Source organism: Ranitomeya imitator, chromosome 4 (genome assembly GCF_032444005.1).
Source record: "Ranitomeya imitator isolate aRanImi1 chromosome 4, aRanImi1.pri, whole genome shotgun sequence".
Classification (NCBI taxonomy): domain Eukaryota; kingdom Metazoa; phylum Chordata; class Amphibia; order Anura; family Dendrobatidae; genus Ranitomeya; species Ranitomeya imitator.
Genome location: NC_091285.1, coordinates 275,744,106 through 275,760,317, shown reverse-complemented (window position 1 = coordinate 275,760,317; position 16,212 = coordinate 275,744,106). Strand labels below are relative to the sequence as shown.

Genomic DNA, 16,212 nt, shown 5'->3' with positions numbered 1-16,212 from the left:
CATCACAAAAAGCAATGATATCGTTAACAAAATCGTTATGTGTGAAGGTACCTTAAGTGCGTGTATTTCTGTTAGTGGCGCTCATACTCGATCGAGTTGTTTTGAAGAACTTTGCCTATTAACATGCCTACCCATCCTGTGAATTTCAGCATTTCACGCCTTTTCCTGCTTGGTATTGCAATTTTAAGGTTTAGAAGTGTATATATCCTATTGTAATCTCTCTGGATATCTCTACCCTCAGTCCCAAAGTGGAAAGCCACACAACCTCACTAATCTTAGCCATGTTCACATGTTTGTGACGTTCGTTTAGTGCATATGTCCATAGCATTACATTAGCCAAGTGGAGGCCAATAGTAAGTCCAATAGGGAATAGAGTACTGAACTTAATGATTCCATCATATGGAGTCCTGATAAATTTGTACACCACACAGTACAGTACATGACTTTTAAAACAATGTGATGGGAACACGGCCTTAATGGAACAGAAGTATAAATTCACAATAATGTTTTGTTAAAGGTTAAAAAGACCTTGACAGCTACGATGGTGGATATTACACATATTATATGCAGTGCATTGTATTCTCTGGAACTTCGGCAACACACACACAAATAGCAATACAATTGTGTAATCTACATAGCACTGAGTGTCAAGGGCACACTAAGGGTATGTGCACACGATGCGGATTCTCTGCGGATCCACAGCGTTTTTTGCAGTGCAGAAACGCTGCAGATCCGCAATTGATTTACAGTACAATGTAAATCAATGAGAAAAAAAAAGCTGTGCACACGTTGCGGAAAATCGGGTGTGGAAAGGATTAACCCCTTTCTGACATCGGACGTACTATCCCGTCCATGTGGGGTGGGCCCCTATGACCATGGACGGGATAGTACGTCCAGCGCGATCGGCGGCGCTCACGGGGGGAGCGCCGCCGATCGCGGCCGGGTGTCAGCTGCCTATCGCAGCTGACATCTGGCACTATGTGCCAGGAGCGGTCACGGACCGCCCCCGGCACATTAACCCCTGGCACACCGCGATCAAAGATGATCGCGATGTGCCGGCGGTGCAGGGAAGCACCGCGCAGGGAGGGGGCTCCCTGCGGGCTTCCCTGAGCCCCCCGCAGCAACGCGATGTGATCGCGTTGCTGCGAGGGTCTTACCTCCCTCCCTCCCTGCTCGAGCCCCGGATCCAAGATGGCCGCGGATCCGGGTCCTGCAGGGAGGGAGGTGGCTTCACAGAGCCTGCTCAGAGCAGGCACTGTGAAGGCTGCAGCGCTGCATGTCAGATCAGTGATCTGACAGAGTGCTGTGCACACTGTCAGATCACTGATCTGTGATGTCCCCCCCGGGACAAAGTAAAAAAAAAAATTTTCAAATGTGTAAAAAAAAATAAAAAAAAATAAAAAAAAATATTATTCCCATAAATACATTTCTTTATCTAAATAAAAAAAACAAAACAATAAAAGTACACATTTAGTATCGCCGCGTCCGTAACGGCCCGACCTATAAAACTGGCCCACTAGTTAACCCCTTCAGTAAACACCGTAAGAAAAAAAAAAAAAAAACGAGGCAAAAAACAACGCTTTATTATCATACCGCCGAACAAAAAGTGGAATAACACGCGATCAAAAAAGCAGATATAAATAACCATGGTACCGCTGAAAACGTCATCTTGTCCCGCAAAAAACGAGCCGCCATACAGCATCATCAGCAAAATAATAAAAAAGTTATAGTCCTGAGAATAAAGCGATGCCAAAATAATTATTTTTTCTATAAAATAGTTTTTATCGTATAAAAGCGCCAAAACATAAAAAAATGATATAAATGAGGTGTCACTGTAATCGTACTGACCCGAAGAATAAAACTGCTTTATCAATTTTACCAAACGCGGAACGGTATAAACGCCTCCCCCAAAAGAAATTCATGAATAGCTGGTTTTTGGTCATTCTGCCTCACAAAAATCGGAATAAAAAGCGATCAAAAAATGTCACGTGCCCGAAAATGTTACCAATAAAAACGTCAACTCGTCCCGCAAAAAACAAGACCTCACATGACTCTGTGGACCAAAATATAGAAAAATTATAGCTCTCAAAATGTGGTAACGCAAAAAATATTTTTTGCAATAAAAAGCGTCTTTCAGTGTGTGACGGCTGCCAATCATAAAAATCCGCTAAAAAACCCGCTATAAAAGTAAATCAAACCCATCTTCATCACCCCCTTAGTTAGGGAAAAATTAAAAAAATGTATTTATTTCCATTTTCCCATTAGGGCTAGGGTTAGAGTTAGGGCTAGGGTTAGGGCTAGGGTTAGGGCTAGGGTTAGGGCTAGGGTTAGGGCTAGGGTTAGGGCTAGGGTTAGGGTTAGGGCTAGGGCTAGGGTTAGGGCTAAAGTTACAGTTAGGGTTTAGATTACATTTACGGTTGGGAATAGGGTTGGGATTAGGGTTAGGGGTGTGTCTGGGTTAGAGGTGTGGTTAGGGTTACTGTTGGGATTAGGGTTAGGGACGTGTTTGGATTAGGGTTTCAGTTATAATTGTGGGGTTTCCACTGTTTAGGCACATCAGGGGCTCTCCAAACGCGAAATGGCATCCGATCTCAATTCCAGCCAATTCTGCGTTGAAAAAGTAAAACAGTGCTTCTTCCCTTCCGAGCTCTCCCGTGTGCCCAAACAGGGGTTTACCCCAACATATGGGGTATCAGCGTACTCAGGACAAATAGGACAACAACTTTTGGGGTCCAATTTCTCCTGTTACCCTTGGGAAAATACAAAACTCGGGGCTAAAACATATTTTTTGTGGGAAAAAAAAAGATTTTTTATTTTCACGGCTCTGCGTTACAAACTGTAGTGAAACACTTGGGGGTTCAAAGCTATCACAACACATCTAGATGAGTTCCTTAGGGGGTCTAGTTTCCAAAATGGTGTCACTTGTGGGAGGTTTCTACTGTTTAGGTACATTAGGGGCTCTGCAAATGCAATGTGACACCTGCAGACCATTCCATCTAAGTCCTCATTCCAAATGGAGCTCCTTCCCTTCCGAGCCCTCCCATACGCCCAAACAGTGGTTCCCCCCCACATATGGGGTATCAGCGCACTCAGGACAAATTGGACAACAAATTGTGGGGTCGAATTTCTCCTGTTACCCTCGGGAAAATACAAAACTGGGGGCTAAAAAATAATTTTTGTGGGAAAAAATTTTTGTTTTATTTTTACGGCTCTCCATTATAAACTTCTGTGAAGCCCTTGGTGGGTCAAAGCGCTCAGCACACATCTAGATAAGTTCCTAAGGGGGTCTACTTTCCAAAATGGTGTCACTTGTGGGGGGTTTCAATGTTTAGGCACATCAGTGGCTCTTCAAACGCAACATGGCGTCCCATCTCAATTCCTGTCAATTTTGCATTGAAAAGTCAAACGGCGCTCCTTCCCTTCCGAGCTCTCCCATCCGCCCAGTGGTTTACCCCCACATATGGGGTATCAGCGTACTCAGGACAAATTGTACAACAACTTTTGGGGTCCAATTTCTTCTCTTACCCTTGGGAAAATAAAAAATTGGGGGCGAAAAGATCATATTTTTTCACAAAAATTATTTTTTATTTTTACGGTTCTACATTATAAACTTCTGTGAAGCACTTGGTGGGTCAAAGTGCTCACCACACCTCTAGATAAGTTCCTTAGGGGGTCTACTTTCCAAAATGGTGTCACTTGTGGGGGGTTTCAATGTTTAGCCACATCAGGGGCTCTCCAAACGAAACATGGCATCCCATCTCAATTCCAGTCAATTTTGCATTGAAAAGTCAAATGGCACTCCTTCGCTTCCGAGCTCTGCCATGCGCCCAAACAGTGGTTTACCCCCACATGTGGGGTATTGGCATACTCAGGACAAATTGTACAACAATGTTTGGGGTCCATTTTCTCCTGTTACCCTTGGTAAAATAAAACAAATTGGAGCTGAATTAAATTTTTTGTGAAAAAAAGTTAAATGTTCATTTTTATTTAAACATTCAAAAAATTCCTGTGAAGCACCAGAAGGGTTAATAAACTTCTTGAATATGGTTTTGAGCACCTTGAGGGGTGTAGTTTTTTGAATGGTGTCACACTTGGGTATTTTCTATCATATAGACCCCTCAAAATGACTTCAAATGAGATGTGGTCCCTAAAATAAAATGGTGTTGTAGAAATGAGAAATTGCTGGTCAACTTTTAACCCTTATAACTCCCTAACAAAAAAAAATTTTGGTTCCAAAATTGTGCTGATGTAAAGTAGACATGTGGGAAATGTTACTTATTAAGTATATTGTGTGACATATCTCTGTGATTTAATTGCATAAAAATTCAAAGTTGGAAAATTGCGAAATTTTCATAATTTTCGCCAAATTTCCGTTTTTTTCACAAATAAACGCAGGTACTATCAAAGAATTTTTACCATTGTCATGAAGTACAATATGTCACGAGAAAACAATGTCAGAATCACCAGGATCCATTGAAGCGTTCCAGAGTTATAACCTCATAAAGGGACAGTGGTCAGAATTGTAAAAATTGGCCCGGTCATTAACGTGCAAACCACCCTTGGGGGTAAAGGGGTTAAAAGAAGTAGCAGGTCACTTCTTTTTTGCGGATCTGCAGCGTTTTTGTACCCATTCCATGATAGAAATCCGCAGGGGTAAAAAATGCAGTAAATCCGCAAAAAAAAAAAAAACGCAGCAAAAACGCACAAAAAACACCGCGGATCCGCACAAAAAACGTGAAATCCGCAGCTGCGTTTTCTGCCAGGAGAGGCAGAATCTGCACCAGAAATTCCTAAGGCTAATCCGCAACGTGTGCACATAGCCTTATTGCTATGGGGGTGCCCTTACAATTGTACACCAGAGAAAGTGCCCAATTTCAGAATAAAGATGTTTTTTGCACACTGCAAGGAAATTTAGATGGCCACACACATCAGCTGTGAGCCCTCTACAGATTTCCCCATAAACTGAATCAGTCAATTGAAGGGATGAGTGGACCTGTGGAAATTTGGGTTTGTCTGAACTTTAGTCCAAAGTTTGGTTCGGGTACCAGAACTGACCCCAAACTTGAACCCCATACAAATAAATGGTGAGCTGAACTTTGGAGCTGGAAAGTATCCCTCTCTCTCTCTCTCTCTTTCATTACTTGTTTTCTGTGTTCATGATTCACCTCTGGTTTTGTCTGAAAACAGATGAAAATACTGATTTAATACTAAATTTTTAACAAGAGATCAGGAGTTAAGACTGCCGTACTCTTGTCATTCATGTTTGGTCTGTGAAGGCTGCCATGTTCAACTACAGCATGATGCAACGTAAAAAAAAATCCAACAAAGCAAATCAAAGTTATCTGTCATCATCTGTCACACTCATTCATATCATAAAGAGAGGACCAATTTTGCGCCCAACATTTCTAGTGTATAAAAGAAGTCAACCTAGATGACAAGTACCAACTGAGATCCCAATAAATGGCAAATTAGAAATCAACTCTAAGGCCATGTTTCCACACAGTTTAAATACTGAGTTTTGCTGCAAAGTTTAACTGTCCAAGCAATGGATCGTTATACTAGATGAATGTGGATAAAATTCGCGCTGCTGCAACAAATGATGGATCCACATATAGTTAGATGTTCGGGTGGTTTATTCAACGCGTTTCGAAGCTAATGGCGGCTTCTTCAGGAAGTTTCCACAGAAAGATATAGGTATAAGCATTTATGCTGTGTGTGAACACAAAACTAGGCTGGATTCAAACAAATCAGTCATGAGGTTTCTTCAAAGAGTAGCAGCCGTTCTTTCCACAGTTTCACTGCACAATTACCTGATCTTGCAGGAAAGTGACTGATTGTAATGGCTATGGTAGTACTGAAAGACAGCAGCTATTTCACCTCCATAAGTGATTGTGCAGGGAAACAGTGAACAGACCAGAAGTGGTACAGGGATGTTAAAGTTTAAAGCCACAGCATGACTGCTACATTTAAACACAGTATTATGAAAAAAAATAAATAAAATGATCCGGACTTGGACAGCCGAGGCAGGCTTTAGGTACCTGTCACCCCCAACATCGAAGGTGAGCTAAGGCCACCAGCATTAGGGGCTTATCTACAGAATTCTGGAATGCTGTAGATAAGTCCCGATGTATCCTGAAAGATGAGAAAAAGAGGTTAGATTATACTCACCCAGGGGCAGTCCCGGTCCTGTTCTGGTCCGATGGGCGTTGCGGTCCGGGGCCTCCCATCTTCTTACGATGACGTCCTCTTCTTGTCTTCATGCTGCGGCTCTGGCGCAGGAGTACTTTGTCTGCCCTATTGTTGCAAAGTACTGCAGTGCGCAGGTGCTGGGCCTCTCTGACCTTTCCAGCACTTGCGCACTGCAGTACTTTGCTCTGCCCTCAACAGAGCAGACAAAGTACGCCGGAGCCGCAGCGTGAATACAAGAAGAGGACGTCATCGTAGGAAGATGGGAGGCCCCGGACCGAACCGCGACGCCTATCGTACCGGGACCACCCCTAGGTGAGTATAATCTAACCTCTTTTTCTCATCTTTCAGGATACATCGGGGGCTTATCTACAACATTACAGAATGCTGTACATAAGCCCCTGATGCAGGTGGGCTTAGCTCACCTTCGATGTTGGGGGTGACAGGTTCCCTTTAAACAATATAGTAAATATCAAGTTCTTGTTTTACTATGGTTGTGCTAGGTGGTAATTAGCATTGCAGTTATTACAGAAAAACATTTTAAAACATGCTTACCCTGAAAAGCCTTAGTACTTTGCAGTTATATGCATCCTGCTACGGAACAGATGAGCCAGGACTATATATAAAGGCTGTGTTCCAACGATGAGCTTTTATCACATTATGACACTGTATGTTTTACAGTACCAGCAAAGTGAATGGCATTTATAGAGATCTCATGCGCACAGTGCTTCTTATTTATGCTGCGTAAACGGACCTGCGGTGCGTGGTCCCAATCCGCAGCAGGCCAATTTCTCTTGCCGGTACTCCGAGTTTCTGTGTGAAATTTCCCCATAGACTTACATATGTGCGGAAAATCCGTAAATAAGAAACGCACATGCGTTTTTAGTCTGTTATGACGGAAATGCATCAAAAACACATGTACTTTGGACCTGAGGAATGTCAAATACCAGGAACTTTCAAAAACAAAGCAGCTTTATTTAAAGCATGTCACACCAAACAGTGGCAGAAAACGCAGTAAAAAACGCACGTTTAAAAAAAAGTAATGAAAAACGCAAGTAACCCAATTTACACAAAAGGTGCAGAAATGCTACGGAAATTCTGCAACGTCTAAAGCTCACCAAATACTGATCGTGGGAACGCAGTCTTGCATCTAAGGCTAGGGTCACATTGCGTTAGTGCAACCCGTTTAGCGCTAGCGGGTTGCGCTAACGCAATGTTTTTAATGGGGCCGCATCCTGGGGTCGCGGTAACGTCCCCGCTCTCGCAGATCCCTGATCTGCGAGAGCGGGGAACGGACCGCGGGCGCGCCTCAGACGCTGCGAGCAGCGTCCGCGGCGCGCCAGGAAACACCGGCGCGTCACTAGCGCGTGCCGAACATGGCACGCGCTAGTGCTGCGCGTTCCCATTGCCGTGAATGGGCGCGCTAACGGACGCGTTGCACGGCGTTAATTTCGCCGTGCAACGCTGTCCGTTAAGCGCGTTCCCATAACGCAATGGGAACCCAGCCTAAGGGTATGTGCACACGATGCAGATTTGGTGCAGAATTTTCTGCATAAAATCTGCACTAAATCTGCATCTCCTGGCAGAATCCGCAGGTGCGTTTTTTATGCGTTTTTTGTACAATTTTGGTGCGTTTTTTTTACCAATGGATTTCTATTATGGAGGGTGCAGAAATGCTGCAGAACTGCACAAAAGAAGTGACATGCACTTCTTTGAAATCTGCAGCTTTTCTGCGCAGATTTTTCTGCACCATGTGCACAGCTTTTTTTTTTCACATTGATTTACATTGTACTGTAAATCACAGTGCAGTTCTGAAGCGTTTCTGCTGCAGAAAAATCTGCTGCAGTTCTGCACTAAATCTGCATCATGTGCACATACCCTAAAGGAGTTCTCTAGTGGAATTTTTTTATTGCAATACAGTTTTAAAAAAAATAAAGAACTTAAAAAAAAAAAGGGGAAGTGATACTCATGATCTGCTGATGCTGCTACCACGACACCTCCGGGGTCTCTGCTGGTCACATCCCAACAGAGAGCAGCTAACCATTAGCCACAACAATGACCCACCTCTGCCGCTGGCCGGCCGGCTAAACAGGCATTTCCTGTGTGTTAAGACAGCACCAGTAAGCAGTGGGAACAAGTTAAGCGTCACAAGAACGATTAGGGTATGTGTCCACGTTCAGGATTGCATCAGGATTTGGTCAGGATTTTATGCAGGTAAAATCTGCACCTGAGGTCACTGGCAGGTCACCTGCGTTGTCCTTGCGTTTTTTCTGCAATGTAAGGACCTGTTGCGTTCTTAAAAGATGCGCCGCATGTCCGTTTTCGCGGGTATGCCGCATGCGTCTTAATGCATAGTGGAGACGGGATTTCATGACATCCCCTCCACTATGCTGTAACATCCGGACGCTGCGTTTTTGACGCTGTGGCTCAACGCTGCGTCAAAAATGCAGCGTTCCCTGAACGTGGAAACATACCCTTAGAACATTTTTGTTTTTTTGTTTTTTTAATACTGAGTTTTTTGCAAAAACATTTTCAACGCTGACTAACCAGAAGATTAAATTTTTGTCAGAATAGTATGCTCACAGTCCTAGAGGGCATATGCTTAGCTCCTAGTTATGCTTACTACGCCTTTATGCTAATTTAATAACTCCTATGGGTTGTGAATGTCCCACAGCCATATCTAATAGGGAGAAGTCAAAACTCCACTGGTCTCCAGAGAGCTACAAGTCCAGATGATTTTGACAACTAGATACACCGGGCTTGAGAAATAAAACAAACCAAGTAGCCATGTTTGTAAATATGAAGCGCAACAAATAAAATAGAGACTAAGCCTTTTACAAAAGGGAGTAATTAGGAGTTACACAAGTTCCATCAGTGGATGAGACGCATCATCTGGCCTCCCTTGTTTTGTGAAGCCGGCCCTATTGAGCCATCGCCTGCCAATGTCACTATTTCTTTGCTAAGGCTGAGGACAGTTACAAAAGCATGACCTGGACCATACCGGGCTAGATCTCCGCGATCTGCCTGATCACAGCTATACACTGCACAGGACCATACCGGGCTACATCTCCGCGATCTGCCTGATCACAGCTATACACTGCACAGGACCATACCGGGCTACATCTCCACGATCTGCCTGATCACAGCTATACACTGCACAGGACCATACCGGGCTACATCTCCGCGATCTGCCTGATCACAGCTATACACTGCACAGGACCATACCGGGCTACATCTCCACGATCTGCCTGATCACAGCTATACACTGCACAGGACCATACCGGGCTACATCTCCGCGATCTGCCTGATCACAGCTATACACTGCACAGGACCATATCGGGCTACATCTCCGCGATCTGCCTGATCACAGCTATACACTGCACAGGACCATACCGGGCTACATCTCCGCGATCTGCCTGATCACAGCTATACACTGCACAGGACCATACCGGGCTACATCTCCGCGATCTGCCTGATCACAGCTATACACTGCACAGGACCATACCGGGCTACATCTCCACGATCTGCCTGATCACAGCTATACACTGCACAGGACCATACCGGGCTACATCTCCACGATCTGCCTGATCACAGCTATACACTGCACAGGACCATACCGGGCTACATCTCCGCGATCTGCCTGATCACAGCTATACACTGCACAGGACCATACCGGGCTACATCTCCGCGATCTGCCTGATCACAGCTATACACTGCACAGGACCATACCGGGCTACATCTCCGCGATCTGCCTGATCACAGCTATACACTGCACAGGACCATACCGGGCTACATCTCCGCGATCTGCCTGATCACAGCTATACACTGCACAGGACCATACCGGGCTACATCTCCGCGATCTGCCTGATCACAGCTATACACTGCACAGGACCATACCGGGCTACATCTCCGCGATCTGCCTGATCACAGCTATACACTGCACAGGACCATATCGGGCTACATCTCCGCGATCTGCCTGATCACAGCTATACACTGCACAGGACCATACCGGGCTACATCTCCGCGATCTGCCTGATCACAGCTATACACTGCACAGGACCATACCGGGCTAGATCTCCGCGATCTGCCTGATCACAGCTATACACTGCACAGGACCATATCGGGCTAGATCTCCGCGATCTGCCTGATCACAGCTATACACTGCACAGGACCATACCGGGCTAGATCTCCGCGATCCGCCTGATCACAGCTATACACTGCACAGGACCATACCGGGCTAGATCTCCGCGATCCGCCTGATCACAGCTATACACTGCACAGGACCATATCGGGCTAGATCTCCGCGATCTGCCTGATCACAGCTATACACTGCACAGGACCATACCGGGCTAGATCTCCGCGATCTGCCTGATCACAGCTATACACTGCACAGGACCATACCGGGCTAGATCTCCGCGATCTGCCTGATCACAGCTATACACTGCACAGGACCATACCGGGCTAGATCTCCGCGATCTGCCTGATCACAGCTATACACTGCACAGGACCATATCGGGCTAGATCTCCGCGATCTGCCTGATCACAGCTATACACTGCACAGGACCAAACCGGGCTAGATCTCCGCGATCCGCCTGATCACAGCTATACACTGCACAGGACCATATCGGGCTAGATCTCCGCGATCTGGCTGATCACAGCTATACACTGCACAGGACCATATCGGGCTAGATCTCCGCGATCTGCCTGATCACAGCTATACACTGCACAGGACCATACCGGGCTAGATCTCCGCGATCTGCCTGATCACAGCTATACACTGCACAGGACCATATCGGGCTAGATCTCCGCGATCTGCCTGATCACAGCTATACACTGCACAGGACCATATCGGGCTAGATCTCCGCGATCTGCCTGATCACAGCTATACACTGCACAGGACCAAAGCGGGCTAGATCTCCGCAATCTGCCTGATCACAGCTATACACTGCACAGGAAAACAGGTGACATTTATTAACTATTTACGCAGTCACTACACATCAGCAGGAACCAAAATTCTTTCCAAAGGCCAGTGCTCTTCCTTCCCTTTTGCAGGCCACAGAGGGGAGGGGATGCTCTGCTCAGAGACCTCTTTCCGCTCATGGTTTAGGTGGGGCTCAATGCTCTCACTATTTCCTATGTCCATGGCAGAGAAATGATGCTGCTGTAGGTAGCTCTGCCTGCCATGTCTCCCTGGTCCCTACTACCTGACCCCAGCTGCTCCGCAGTCATCCTCCCTGGTAGTGTCAGATCCCTGGAGAAAGATGGTGCCATCCTGAGCAGTCAGGTGCCTGCACACAGAGGAGTGCCATGGCAAACACTACAAGTATGCAGAAAATGGCAGGAGTGGCCGGCCCTGCACTGCCGCACACCCAGCCATTGTCTGCCGCGCTGCCCACACCCCTGCTCAGAGTTACCCGACAAGTCCCCAATTCACACACACAGCAGCATACCGCAGCGGCCGCGGCACGACAGCACCTGGGCCCGGCCCTCACCTCACTGCCCCATCCTGGAGCCCTATATCTCGGGAACATGCGCACACTCACCCCGCTGTCCTCCCTCTCCTGGATGGGCCCGGGCGCTCCGCCGCCTCCCGCTTGTCCTCCTCCGCTCGGGACACACAGCGCCACCAACCCAGCCTGGGTGAGGCTCCCAGCTCTCCCCCTCCCGTGACGTCACCGCGCCAGTCTCCCTCACTCCGTGCGCGCTCCAGAGGATCCGACTGCGCGCGATCGCGCTGCACGTCACCGTCTCTGAGGAGGCAGAGTTCAGCGCGGCCACGAGAGTTAACCCGTTCACTGCATGGGGTGGGGCACTTTGCAGCCCTTATTCCTGCCGGTGTAGCGGGACACTGGTGGAATATGCAAATAAACGTGAGGACAGAAGTGTGTGAGATGTGCTTAGGTGTGTAACAATAGAGCGTTAGAAAGTTGCTCAGAAGCGCAGAAAGTCGCACAGTCGGTGAGGCAATGCGACAAGTTACACTGGTCACGGTCACAGCTTGTGAGAGCCTGGCACCTGAAGGAACCCCGCATTTTCCTCAGCCTGAGAGCAGCGCACACTGGTCACTAAAGGCTACTTTCACACTAGCGTCGTGCACTACACGTCACAATGCGTCGTTTTGCAGAAAAAAACGCATCCTGCAAAGTTGCAGGATGTGTTTTTTCTCCATAGGCGTATATTTGCGACGCATTGCCACACGTCGCGACCGTTGTGTTGTGGCGGACCGTCCGAACTAAAAAAGTTGCATCTTTTTTTGAGCGTTGTGTCCGCCATTTCCGACCGTGCATGCGCGGCCGGAACTCCGCCCCCACCTACCCGCAACTCACAATGGGGCAGCGGATGCGCTGCGACGGGCCGAGTACGACGCTAGTGTGAAAGTAGCCTAATAGGTGACATGTATCCACAGGGATAGATGAGAAATTATCAGTAGTGTCCTACCACTGGGACCCCCACTGTTTGCAAATTTTGGGGTCACCTCAGAGAATTCAGCAGTAGTGTGCAATCATGGCCTCAGCTCCACGCACTATGTGAGACGGGCAACGGCTGAGCCACAGAAGAGTTGATGGGTTCCCGGGGGCCCCAATGCCAAGGTGGCCCCTACATAAGCGCTGCACTATTCATACAGGCTGACTGGCTGCTTCCACAGCTTTTCACAACCTAATAAACTGGGCAGTTTGTAGAGATGGGTACAACGATTCGCAGGACTCCACTCCATCGCCAGGTAAGTAGTCTCTGGCCACTGGACGACGGGGCCTCATTAATCTCTTACCTTCCAGGATCCCTGACGCGGCGTTTGATTGGCTGGGCTGACACAATGTCATCTGTGCATCACAATACACCACGCCAGCCTAGCAAATGAAAAACCGCATTGCGGATCCTGGAACTTAAGAGATTCATGAGCCTCCCGTCCAGTGGCCGATGGAGCAGAGTCTCGACTCCCAACCATCAATCTGCCCAACCAGTGGTGTAACTTAAAGCTTGTGGGCACCAATGCAGAATCTTCAGTGGGGCCCCCAACTAACACAGGTCTTTACTAGTAATAGTATTTTCATATGGGGCCCCCCTACCCTACAGGGCCCACGTGCGATTGCAACCCTTGCACCTATTATACAAGTAGTTACGCCTCTGTGACCAACTCTGCTTGTTTGTTTTTATACAAATTAATGTATTATTATATACAGTAGATGAATAAAACCCGGGACCCCCATAATCATAATTATACTGGGGCTACACATGACACATGGCTAAATATTGCTGCATGACAGCCTAATTCAAATGAATGGGGTCACACTGTTACCCGTAAGTACCGCAACAAAAAAATCCACCTAGCTCTGACTTTTTGCATTGTTCTTGTCAGTACCTTGCAGGTCACAATGAGATCCCATTCACTTGTACTACGCTGTGATGTAGAAGTGGTATACAGCGATACTTAAGTTGGCCATGCAAGCTGTGTTGGAGCCAAAGCCAGGATATAACAAAAGAACTTTAACTAGAATGTGCCCTAACAGCTGCAGACACTCAGGCCTGCTGGGATTCAGAGTTTTACACACTTATGGCTCATCCTCTCCTGTTTGGTTTCTCTTTCCTTTCACTTCCCTGTGTCTCACTCTGTTGTTCGGTGTGTATGTATTTTATATGGTAGATATTTTCATTTATCCCTGTCTTTCTTCCCTCGTTTATCTGGTTATTGTGTTCCTATACACTTCAGCTTTTCACTATCCTGGGTGGGGGTGAGGACAGATCAGGGTGGAAATAGAAGCATAGCAAGGCAAGTGAACCCGGCGTCTCCACCTTCAGGAGTAATCCTAAGGGCAGGGAAAGACTAGGGCACCCCTAGTCCCATTTGGAAGTGTGGAGGTCCAGAAACTGGCAATTTAGGAAAATTCCTGGAGATGTTCCGAACAGTGTTCGACGTACCAGGCAGCTCCTCCTCAGCTGCCTTGTACCTTTTGACTCTGAGTCAAGGTATGCTTCACACTTCTGTGACCTTGCTGTGGAGCTGGCTTGGATTGAAGAAACCCTGGTGGTGACCTTCTGGCAGAGTCTTTCCAGTTGTATTAAGGATTAATTGGCTGGCAGAGATATACCATCTTCCCTGGTTGCCCTTATAGATCTGGCTACTAGGATTGATTCACGTTTCCATGAGTGAACTCTGGAACACACTCAACCAGGTTGGCTCCTACCTTCCATGACCTCTTGCTGTTACAAGCCACACCTAGAGCCGATGCAAGTGGACCAGGCCAAACATTCTGTATACAGCCACAGCGAAGGTATGGAGAGAATAAGTGAATGTACTGTAGAGGTAAAGGGCATTATGTTCGTTAGTCCCCAGGAACGCCAGAAAAATATTTAGATTTGAGAGTCCTAAATCTAAATATTTTTAGATCTACTGGCTAACATGGCACAAAGATATATATCTTTCCTTTATCAGGAAGGCCAAGAAACTCCAGCACTTAGGGTTGGTCGGAGAGATGATCTAAGTTTAAAAAGATTGCTCTCCAAAACCATAGACTGAGGTCACCCTGTCCTGGGGTGAGAGGTGTCTCTTGTCGGCAGCTCATTTAACTCTGGATCCCTTGCATTCTTCATCCTTCAGGACCTAGTTCTTCAGCTACCTACATATACAACAGCTTGATCATCCCCTGGCTATTGCCTCCATTGACGGACAATTCCTGTCAGAACCTATCCAATATATCATGCTGCCAGTCATGTTGCAGATTGGAGTCCTGCATTCCGAATTTTTTTTTATTTAAATCAGTAAACTCTTCTCCTGGCCCTTCCATGGTTGCATTGACACATGCCGGTTACTGACTTGTCCACCGGGACCGTTGTGTGCTACTAACTGCCTTGACAAGGCCTTGCCCAATTCTCCGCCTTCCATGCCTTTGAACCTTTCTTCTCTGCCCACTTATTATTGAGCCTTTGCAGACGTCTTTTGTGAAGGTATAGGTCTTGCCACCCCATGGACCTTACGATTGTCCCATTGATCTTCAGTCTGACACTTCTCCACCCTGGGGTTGGTTGTATCCTCTACTCCTACCTGAGACTCGTGCCATGTCAGAATGCATCCAAGAAAACTTAGCTAAGGGATTTATCCATAAAGTCCTCTTCTCCTGCCCATGCCAGTTTCTTTATCACTACAAAGAGGAATGGTTCCCTATGTCTCTGTATTGACTATTGGGGCCTTAACCCCCTTAACAACCGCCGATATGCCTTTTAATGGTGGCAGTTATGGGTACTTATTCCTCAGCGCTGCTTTTTAACGGCCCTGAGAAATAAGGCTATAGCGCCCCTCAGCGTTGGAAAATCTCCTGGGTCTCAGCTATTGGGGGTAGCTGAGAACCCAGAGAACATGATTCAGGTCGGTTTTTACCATCCCCAGTGTTGTGAACACTGGCGACCGCAAAAAAAAGTCTGATTTCCTATTTATTTTTCCTCTGATATGATCTAGCACATCAGAGGAGAGAGCAATGCGGTCCCCTGAGCCCACCTGGTACCTTCAGTGTACCCGTTCTCTCCGGCTGTGTACCCCAGCCCTCTGAGTCTTCTTCCAGATAGAAAATGGTGGGTGCATGCGCAATGCACCGCTGAGATCTGCCGGCATGCACCTGGCAACAATAGGAGATTTTTCCTATTGGTTAATTTTGTTCACTGTGATAGACACTAATAAAAAAAGTAAATGAAACCCCCTTTTATCACCCCTTGGGTAAAAATAATAAAATAAAAAAATGTATTTATTTCCATTTTTCCATTAGGGTAAGGGTTGGGGCTAGGGTTAGGGTTGGGGTTAGAGCTAGGGTTGGGCTAGGGTTATTGTTGGGGCTAGGGTTGGGTTAGAGTTGATTTAGGGTTAGGGTTGGGCTAGGGGCTAGGTTTAGAGCTAGGGTTGGGGCTAGGATTAGGGTTGTGTTGGGGTTAGGGTTGTGTTGAGGTTAAGGGTTGTGGCGTTGGGGTTAGGGTTGAGATTAGGGTTAGGGGTGTGTTGGGGTTAGGGCTGTGTTAGGGTTGAGTTAGAATTGGGGGGTT

The 16,212-nt window shown here is 46.8% G+C and overlaps 1 protein-coding gene across 1 annotated transcript in view; it reads right to left on the bottom strand.

Annotated features, from left to right (window-relative positions):
- The window catches only part of RAP1B (RAP1B, member of RAS oncogene family), a 75,247-nt gene extending 63,364 nt beyond the window's left edge, over positions 1 to 11,883 (bottom strand). Inside the window, exon 1 of the mRNA XM_069764640.1 lies at positions 11,730 to 11,883. The gene's annotated coding sequence lies outside the window, so the exon portion shown is untranslated. The remainder of the gene's footprint in view (positions 1 to 11,729) is intronic.
- Positions 11,884 to 16,212: the final 4,329 nt, after the last annotated feature.